Here is an 11,066-nt window from a genome sequence, read left to right on the forward strand (position 1 = left end):
CTTTTCACAGTTAGATCAGTGAAGGAATTGACAAGCTGTGTTGGTCAGAGGGTCAAAGGATATGTTGTAGGGAATAAAGGTGAGGCCCTGATCAGCAATATATTACATGTACATCAGAGTTATGTACATTTAAGTTAGGCTTGCATCCTCCAAAATCAGTTTGTGAGATAAGCATGAAAATGTAAATGGTTTATTTATTTGCAAGATGTTTCCAGGAAGCACCTGTCAGGAAATGGTGAAGTAAGAGAAATGAAGAAAGACAATAAAAAGTGTGTTATAGGCTTACCAGTGTAGAAAAAGGGTTCAATAAGCTGGGGTTCATGAGTTAGTATGAAACACATCTCAGTTTTCTTCCACACAAGGAGTGAAGGGTATTTGCTACTTTTTCAATGTAGGGCTTGTTCTTTATGCACATTGATAAAAATTAAAATAAGTATTTCTAAAATATATGTTGAAAACTACTGAAATTACTATAATTTGTACAGGGAAGACATACACTAGATACTTAATGTTGACCAAATTAATAAGTTAATCAGAATTATAAATCAAATAGAATCTAACCACCATTTTGTCCTATTAATCCGCTGATTGCTCTGCTATGCTGAGCTTGGTGCTGATCTTGGTTCGGCTTCAGGACTCTGGCCTCTGCTTTCTGTTCTGGATCTTTTTTTTTTTTTAATTATTTCTCTTATATTAAAGATGTGGGGTCTGAATCTTTACTCTGACAACTATTAGCTCAGATTTTTAGCTTCTTCCAGTTATAATAGTTGCTACAATGATAATTTGAAAAAATGAAAGATGTCAACTGGCTGGATTAGGGTGGGAGATAGTAGACAGACTCCTGAAATCCGTGCTATTTTATAACAAGAATGTTCTCAGACCGGATTATTAACTCAAAAGTAATGTGTTGGAGCAATGGGTGGAGTATGTGTGTGTGTGATATCTATAAGCTTTTCCTTTAGTCTTTAAGTACTCTGCCCCATCTGTACCAAATTTCCCTATTTGCCCAAAAATCATATTCTCCAAAAGTAATAGGCAATAAATCTTTCAGAAAATGGATAAATTGTGGCATAACCAGGGGGAGAAAAGTGTGGGGACAGGTTGACTAGTGAATCCCTTACCTACACTAAAATACATGAGTGATTGAGGGAGGGGGTTGATTTAAAGGATTCTTGTCAAGGAGATTTTGAGACTGAGTACATTATGGATCCTGATACTTCCTAGCTGCTTTAACTTGAACAAGTTACTTAACAGCTCAGAATTCATTTCTGGTGTTTGTTAATAATATCTAGCTTGAACATTTATACAAAATTTTATCATTCCTTTTCCCACTATCATCCCAGTATAACCTGTCACCTGAACTATACAATAGGCATTAAGGATACTGCTTTTTCCTTAGCATACATTACAGCTGCCAGAGTGATTTAAGTGTGTGTGTGGTGTGTGTGTGTGTGTGTGTGTGTGTGTGTGTGTGTGTGTGTGTGTGTTAGTGAGACCATATAATTCCTCTGCCCATCTCTCTGTTGCCTTCCCAGCTCATTCAGAACAGGTTTTAGACTACTAACCATGGCCTACAGTGCCCGAACCTGTTCTTGTACGGGGTTGTCATCTGACCTCATCTCCATCACTCTGTATGCTTGATTCATGGCCGCAGTCTCATTACCTTTCTGATCTTTTCATTAACATGCTAAGCACACTTCCATCCCAGAGCCTGTAAGATTTTCTTTCTTCTTCCTGAAACACTCCTCTTGAGATATCTGCAAAGGGCATGCCCTCACTTCATTCAGATTTCTTCTCAAATGTCACCTGATCACAAAGAACTTCAGGACTAACCTATTTAACAGAGTCACTTTCTATACCTTTATTTGGCTTAAATTTTCTTTAGATCACTTATTTATTTTGCAGTGGTTTGTCAAACTTCTTCCCCTCCACACAGATAATGTAAAATCTGTGAGAGTATGGAATTTGTTTCATATATTCTTCTAGATTCTGCATACTGAATTTATGGAATTTATGTGAGTGTATGGAGATTAAAGAGAAAAATCATGGTGCCTCTTGCTCAATTTGAATTGTACCTGACTTTCTGTTTGTTTGTTTAAGACAGTGTTCAGCATTACAGTCCATGGGCAATAGCTGGCTTCTCACTTGTTTTTATAAATAATCTTATTGGAACACAACCACACCTATTTTTTAGTTTTTTCTATGACTACTTTCCTGTTACAATGGCAGAATTGAATAACTATGAGAGACCATGTCGTCTGCAAAGACTAAAATATTTACTGTCTGCCCCTTTACAAAAAATACATTTGTTTTTTTATCCAGAATGAATGGAATACATGAATAAAGTGACTGAATAAAAAGATTAAAAATAGATAAGTGAATAAATGAATGAATGAATAATCTCAGGCTCACATGGATGATCATTACAGTTATTTGTATCAATCCCCATTTTTTGAACATATTTTTTAAACATATTTTTAATTTTTTTTACATATTTTTTATTTTAAAATTGTGGGGTACAGTTAAGGGTTAGGTATACAAATATGTATTGTGCAGGTACCCTTGTTGATGAGGTGTGCCACCCCGTCCCCAGACAGATATTGACTACCATTAATCCCACCTCCCTTCCCCTTCCTGCCCCCACCCCCCATAGTTTCCTGCCACTGTCAATTCTTTTCTTTTAGTATTACGATGGCTGGGAGGCTGAAGATTTTCCAAAAATTCACACCAGTGAATCAGGAAAAGAACTGAAGCAAGGTCCAAAATCTCTTTATAGCTGGCAATTTCTTTCTCAATTATATATCTGGGAAACATTAACAAAACCTAAGCCACTTCAGCATTTGTCTAAAAAGTTTATTAAAGCTTCCAATGTTGTTGTTGTAAAAATGCTGTTGGCAATTCTCTCATCAATTAGTAAAATGGATATTTTAAAGAGATGCTTAATTTTTATTTTTTTATTTAAAAATTTTTATTTAAAAAATGTGGCATACAATTCAGGGATAGGTATACAAATGTTCATTATGCAGGTAACGCTTGTTGATCAGGTATGCCCACTTCCCTGGCAGTTTCCATAACTGCCAAACCTGCCCCCACCCTCCCCTAGCAGTTTCCCACTATTACCAATTCCTTTCTTATAGTATTATGATAATGATTCAAAGTCCACTTATGAGTGTGAACATGTGGTACTCAGTTCTTTTTTTGTGTGTGTGAAAGATCAATCAGTATTATAAATTCTAAATCCATCCAAGTTGCTGTGAAGTTCATAAGTTTTTCCTTCATAAGACTGTGAAAAATTCCATCATGTATATGTACCACATTTTTTTTATCCACTCCCCTTTTGATGGGCAGCACAGTTGGTTCCATGTTTTTGCTATTGTGAATAATGCTGCAATAAACATGTGTGTGCAGGTATCTTTTTTTCATAGAGTTATTTAAATTCCTCTGGGTATATTCCCAGAAGGAGGATTGCAGGGTCATATGGAAGGTCAATTTTTATATCTTTTAGGAATCACCAAACCATTTTCCACAGAGGTTGTACTATTTTGTACTCCCACCAACAGGGTAGAAGTGTTCCCTTTTCCCTGCATCCTCTCCAGCATCTGGAGAGAATTTTATCGAAAACTTTTTCCACATCTAATGATATAATCATATGGGTTTTGTTTTTACATCTGTTGATGTATTTCATTATGTTTCTGCTCTTGTGGATGTTGAATCAGTCCTGCATCCTGGGGATGAAGCCTATTTGGTCTTGGTGGATGGTTTTTGAGATGTGTTGTTGGATCCTGTTTTCCAGAATCTTGTTGAGAATTTTAGCATCTATGTTCATCAAGGATATTGGCCTATAGTTCTCTTTGTTGGATCTTTACCCAGTTTGGTTATTAATGTGACATTAGTTTCATAAAATGATTTGGAAGAGTTCCATCTTTCTCGATTGCCTGGAATACTTTAATAGGATTAGTATCAGCTCCTCCTTGTATGTTTTGTAGACTTCTGCTGGAAGGCCATGTGGTCCAGGGCTTGGTTTTCTAGGCAGTTTTCATATGACATAGTTGATTTCCTGGGTTATTATTGATCTATTTAGGAACTCAATTTCTTCTTGTTTCAACCTTGGGAGGTTGTGTGATGTCAGAAAGTCCTCCATTTCATTTAGGTTTTCAAGTTTGTTTCCATACAAGTGTACACAATAATCTCTGAGAATCTTTTGTATTTCTTTGGGGTCAGTTTTGATTGATCTTTTGCACTTCTGATTGTGTTTATTTGGACTTTTTCTCTCTTTTTCTTGGTCAGTCTAGCTAGGTGTCCATCAATCTTGTTTATCCTTTCAAAGAACCAGCTTTTGGTTACATTGATTTTTTGTGTTATATTTTTGTCTTCTATTACCTAATACATCCAGTTTAAAACTAGTTCAAGTTACCTCACATCTAAAGAGACATTATTTTATCCTCAGATGTAGTAAATGAGGCCAGAGTAATTCTGTAGAGTGAAACAAAGAAGGATTGTGTTGATCAAAATTCTTCTAATTGCTAGTGAGAGAAACTCAACTCAAAATAGATTAATGTGAAAAAAATGGGGGTAGATGGTGATTTACTGAATTGTGGAACTTAACTATATAGAGTTTTTCTTGTCTTCATGACTGGATGACCCCACATGCTCAAATAATTAATCCAGGAAAAGCTGGTCCTTCTATTGCTCAGTCTTACTTTCCTGAGGTTGACTTTATGCCCAGGCAGTTCTCTATATTGTAGTACCAGGATAATACAATTATAGTTTATTTTATCAAGAAAAAGAGATTAGACATTTTCTTGCCCAATCACTTCTCCAGATATATGTATCCTAGGCAAAAGTAAGATGATATATTTCTTTATAAGAGGAATAATAATACAACCTATTTTGGGGAAACTAACCTTTTTAGATAATGTAATGGTTTTTCTGGATATGTAAAATAATTTTTAATGTGAAATTTTTGTAAAATATATATGTTTTAATGGCGTATTTAATGAAAGAAACTTGCTCCAGGACTCTCTTCTGATTTAAGTTATGAGCTAATGTCTCCCATTATGGTCACTAACTCAGTTCTTTCCTAGAAAACTATAGCCATATGATCCGAAGAGAAAAAAAGGTGTTGGAGAAGAAAATGAGCTTTCTTTCCAAGGGAGATTTTAAAAAAAATTCCCAGTCTTCATTTATACATATTCTTAATTCCTTCCTCTTTTTATTATAATGTTCTTTAAGCCTTTTTAAGGTTGACTTATCAAAGTTCTTTTATCTTTTTTATTTTATTGATTTAGAAAACTAATATACATTAAACCTTTTTTGTATTAAACTGAACAATCAGAATGGAATTCAATAGGCATGAGAAAGATTATCCTATATCGAGGACCAAGAATTAAAATCATGAATGAGGTTTTTGTCATATTTATTAATCATTAGATACTTGAGCAATATTTTTCAACTGTTGCCTCTCAAGTCATTGTTTTAAAAATAGTGTTATTTACAATTAAGAAGATTTGCCAGAATTACTATCTTTACACCATTTGCTGGCATAGTTCAGGAATAAGTAGAATAAATGTGGTATGATTTATTGTTCAATCTCTTTTCCTTTTCTTCTGTTTTGAAATTGCTTCAATTATCTATTAACACATTTCTTAACACATTGCTTGAGAGGTGGGTTAATTCTGTTTGTTTGGTTTTTTTTTTCCTTGTCAATCACACAATACCCAAGATTGCTGAATGGTTCCACAGGGAGGAAAAAGCACCGAATTGCTATTAGGTTTTAGTGCATGCATACACACGCACACACACACATACACACACTAATTCCACATGAAATGAAAGGGGTCCTGTGAGTTTGACAAGCTATGTTATTGGTCCTGACACATTTAGCATTTCTGTAGATAACATGCATAATGCCATAGTGTCAGGTGATCACATTTTCAGATGACCAGGAAATGAGAGAAATAACTAAGCTGAATCATAGAAATAGATGATTCAAATGCTTCATTGTTACTTGGAATGATATGCCATATTCATATAAATTTCAATTGCATTGCATTTTAGCTATTCAAAAAGGGGGAAACAAGTTCAGAAAAACAAAAGCAAATACAGACGATAAGGAAGGTATTTTTAATGAGGTAAATATTTGAATAAAGAGAGTTGGATATATGTCAGTAATTTAGTGAGGCTATCAGGAAAATTGAAAGTGTCTCAGGCTGCCTTTCTAAGATATTTGACTTTGATTGGAATGGAACATATCTAGCATACAATATTTAGCTCCAGGAATCATTCTTAAGAGATAGTCTGATAAGGTGAAACATTGATAAAAGAAAGACATGGAATGGAGCAGGAACTCAATAACTACACTAACCTTTCCTGGGTCTTATATTTTTTACAGAGTGGGCTTGGCAGTCAGATGGCCTGAGTTGAATTTCTGAGTCAATCTTGTAAAGATTTTGGTTTAGTGACTAGATAAGAATATGTAACCATGTTGGTGCCCCAGATAACCTATAAGCTTAATTTTTTTCTCATCTGTGCAATGGGAATGTTACATTCCCCAGAAGGTGTTTGTTAGAGCAATACACATAATATAATCAGCATATTGCCTAACACATTTGAGTTAGTTGGTGAAGATTAACTCTTATTATTTTTGTTTCATTATAATTATCAATTATAGAAAGAAGTTAGGGATAGTAACTCTCAGTAACAGACCTCAGAAAGATTGTTAGATCCATAGCTTAAAAAAGAAAAATCATTCCACAGGAGCTGACAACAGTAGCCTTACCCTTTAATAGTATGTGCCATAACTATACCATTTTTCATGCATGTTTTGTTGTGAAAAAATGTCAGGATATATTTTGTGGTCAAGAGAAATGGCAAAGCAAGTTATTTTGAAATAACATTGTATTAGTTGTGTGAGGAATGATTTGTCTGGGAATGTTGGAAGAAGCATGGGTTAGGAAGGTGATTGTTAGCGTAATTTCATGTCTGTATTATTGCAATTTTTAAGTAGTAGTGATGGAGATGAATATGGCAGCTTTGAGATTCCATTCATGGTGTGTGCATTATTCCACTATAGATTTTTTTTTTTTTTTGAGTTGGAGTCTCACTCAGTCGCCCAGACTGGAGTGCAGTGGCCGCTCCCGGCCACCGCAGCCTCGACCTGCTGGGCTCCGGCGATCCTTCCGCCTCAGCCTTACGAGTAGCCGGAATTACAGGCGTGCGCTACCACGCCCGGCTGATTTTTTGATTTATTGTAGAGATGAGGTCTCGCTGCCCAGGCAGGTCTCGAACCCGCGGGCTCAGGCAATCCACTCACGTCAGCCTCCCAAAGGCGCAGGATTACAGACTGAACCACCGAGCCCGGCTCCACTATAGATTTTTAGAAGTGGTCTTCAGCTCATCCAAAACTAGGAAAGAAAATATAATGCATGTTTAGGTATTTCAGTGATTTCTTAACTATCAAAAACTGCTAAGTCATACTCAAATATAAAAAATACATGTAAGAGGTGGAATCTATTTATAATTTGTCAGTCTCCACTGGGGTTACATATTCTTTTTTTTTTTAAGTTATCAATTGACCATGTAGCCTTTATTTATTTATTTTAAATTTCTTTTTCTTTCTTTTTTTTTTTTTTTTTTTTTTTAGTTGGAGTCTCACTCCATAACCCAGGCTGGAGTGCAGTGGCACGCTCACAGCCACCCCAGTGTCAACCTGTTGTGGTCCGGTAATCTTTCAGTCTCAGCCTTCCAAGTAGCTAGAACTTGGCTAGTACCACGCCTGGCTGATTTTTTTTTTTAATTTATTGTAGAGGTGAGGTCTCGCCAAGTTATCTGGGTTGGTCTTGAACATGCGGGCTCAGGCAATCTGCCTACCTTGGCCTCCCAAAGTACTGGGATTGCAGGCTAAACCACCGAGCCCAGCCTACATATTCCTTTTTTTGATAGTCTGTGATCTTATCTCATTCACTGCACCAGCTATATGAACTTAAGAAATTACATGAAAAGGAAGAACATACTATTTTGAAGTACTCAATAATATGTGCTTAAGATATATTATCTGATTTAATTATCACAACAACTGAGAAATCAGACCTACATCATATTACCTACTCAAATACTGCCCTAGGAAGAGAGTGAGGATTCAAACTCAAGTCTGTCTGATTCCAAAGTCCATGGTCTTCCCTTCATATTACACTGTAGTCTATGCACAGTGAAACTTGGCAATTTTAGACTTTTGTGATCCACTGTGTAATAACATACTTCTACTGTGAGAAGAAGAAAATGTCAAATGTAATTGAACAGCAAGAGGCATGTGCTTTAGTACTACAGGCATGCCCTCACTGGGGGCTGTGTATGTGCATGTCTTTGAATGTGTGTGAGTTTGTATGTGGTTATGTGTGTGAGTTACCAGTGTGTTCAGTGTATTGTGAATCTGAAAGAATGAAGGGCTATGTGAAATTCTTGAAATCATATCACCAAAGCATCAGCCTCTCACAAGGGCAGCATCTGAGAACTACCTACAGAGAATAGCAATTAACACCTTCTAAAATAGCATAATTAGTGCAAAAACCTATTTCAACAGCAACCAAATTAAGATTTTTATTTTAATTCCTCATTAGTAGCCTATTTTACGAACACATTCATTCAGCATTGTTTCAAGTTGTTAGAAATTAAAAAATCAAAATATTCATGATTCATTGAAACAACTTCAGATGTCTAAACTTTCTAAAAGTTACAACTAACATTCACCACCCAGCAACTGCAGCTGAATGACAAGGAACTAAGGTAGAGACTAGGGAGAAGGAGATTGTCAAATATATAAACAGTTATTTTGAGTATTTTCCTTAAGCTCAGTGGGCAACAGAGATTTAAGTTTACAGTCTTATAACTAATGCCCAATAAATAAATAAAATAAAATAAAATTGGAGGGGGCAGAATGCAGCAATTTCAAATTAGTCTTGTCTTGAGAATGTACTGTTTAATTAATCAGTATTTATTTAAAATTAAGAGAATTTAAGCTGAAAACATCATGATCCCCACTCTCCTCATGGTCCCCACCATGGCTTCACTTTTTGATTGGGTCCAAAGTTGACTGTCTTTTTGGTTTTAGATATCATGGTACAAGTGATCACAGCCCCTCACCACACTCTGTTGGCTGCATAATGTTTTCTCTGATGCTCTCCCCATAGCTTTAGACATGGTGTCCCTCCTCTGTACTACATGAATTACAGATTTGAAGTACCTTAATAAAGACATGATCCTTCTGGGTCTTTCAAGACCTGAGACTTCAGTTTATGTAGCAGACAGAGCTTTAAGCTTCATCAGGATAAAGTCCATCTTTTAAGTTTCTTATTTGTAGAAACTAGCACTACTGTGTGCAGTTGAGTGAGTTTTCAGGTTAACCAAGAAAGAGCTAATCATGTTGGGGCTCTTATTTGAAGACTCTGAACTAGTTGAAGGCTGGTTTCTTCCCAATTTTGGAGGTTATCTAGATTTCTTTGCAAAAGAACTGAAGCTGGTGTTTCTTCAGGGGGAAGAGCTCTGTGTTCTCAGCCTGTTGGACTGTTCTGCCCTTTTTCCTTTTTCTTATCTCTAGATGCTCCATAGCAAGCTAAGCAGAATGGCAATATTAGGATTTACTTTCTTCACAGTACCATAATGATGAGAAAGGTATCTATTGAGAGTATTTTTCCTTTCTTTTTCTCTGGGCTTCAGTACTGGATTGGGACAGTCCCAGGCTTCCATTCTAGTTTTCATGTAGACTTCACTCTGCAAGGGTGAAGTGAAGAACTCCACTACTGGACCTTGACCTATTTTGCAACAGATTTGCCATATGAGTCTGCTCCTGCAGTCACCACATGGATGATGCCCCTTAAAGGAAAGAATGAACGCACCTGCAGAAATGCTGAAAGTACCCTCTGAGTACAAGATAGACTTTCAGCAATTGCTACAATCATGATAGAACACTCTAAAGATGTTTCAGAAGTGTCTGGCAAGTCATGCTTACTCTGCTTCCCAGTGGATCCAGAAAGGCTATTTCTGCCATTGTTGTATTTGCTATTCTGAGTCAGCATTTTGGATTCCTTCCTCTCTAAGCTGTATCAGAAGAAGTGACTCCAAGCACCTCAGGGGCCATGTGAAGTCTCCTGATTCTGACCTGACCTTGATTTCCTTCTCCATGATGCTCCAAGGCCTGGGAGGAAGAGGAAGAAAAGAAGTGAGGTAGATATGATGAGAATGTAAGTGTCTGCCTCCCTCTTTTTGTAGCAGAACAACTCAAGACCTTATGACAAGAAGGGTCTTTTCAGTCATCAAGTCCAATTTCTCATGTGATACAGGAAACTCCTCTGCAGTACAATGGCCATTCCAGTTTTCTAGAATAATTCCAGTGCCAATTTCCCAGTAAATATCCCATACACTTTTATTTTATACTCTTGGGTTAGTATGACTGTAGAATAGATTCCTATCAGTGAGATTGTTGGTCAAAAGGAATGCATAATTTACATTTTGTTAACAAATAAAATGTGCACATACATAGAAACACATTGCGCTGTCATTGATAAGTACAAAACTCTGTGTGTGGCAGTCATGGGGAGGTAGGTTAGGGTTCAAAGGGAGAACTTTCTAATAGTTGAAAATGTTTCTTTCTATTAGTTGAAAATGTCTCAGGACCACCTGTATCAGGGCAGTAAGTATTCAAAAACAAATTACAGGATCTGGAGAACACTTTGGAGAAGCACAATTAACTCCTCCAATATGACAAGGCCTTTGAATGGTGGCTCGTATGACCCTGAAAATGCAAAACATTATCCAGGCAAGCCTAAGAGAACATAAAAGGCATTGCAGAGGCAGTTTTTAGCTGCTCTTCCAAAGCTTCTTGGTCCCATCTTCCAAAGACTCTAAGAAGACTCACTACTGGGTTCTATCTCCAACATAGGCATGTTCACTGTGGCTGGGATGCACTGGGTGCTGATGTAGTACCCTAGTAGTATCAGGAGGTAAATGGAGCTTTTTAAATAAGCAAAAGATTCTTTGCACACATCTGAAATGTGAAAAACATCAACTAATCA

The 11,066-nt window shown here is 36.5% G+C and overlaps 1 pseudogene; it reads right to left on the reverse strand.

The window, feature by feature from the left end:
* The window catches only part of LOC103262920, a 29,754-nt pseudogene extending 19,684 nt beyond the window's left edge, over nt 1-10,070 (reverse strand).
* Between the last annotated feature and the right edge of the window lie 996 nt (nt 10,071-11,066).

Source organism: Carlito syrichta, unplaced genomic scaffold, assembly GCF_000164805.1.
Source record: "Carlito syrichta isolate Samal-C Ts95f unplaced genomic scaffold, Tarsius_syrichta-2.0.1 Scaffold304660, whole genome shotgun sequence".
Classification (NCBI taxonomy): domain Eukaryota; kingdom Metazoa; phylum Chordata; class Mammalia; order Primates; family Tarsiidae; genus Carlito; species Carlito syrichta.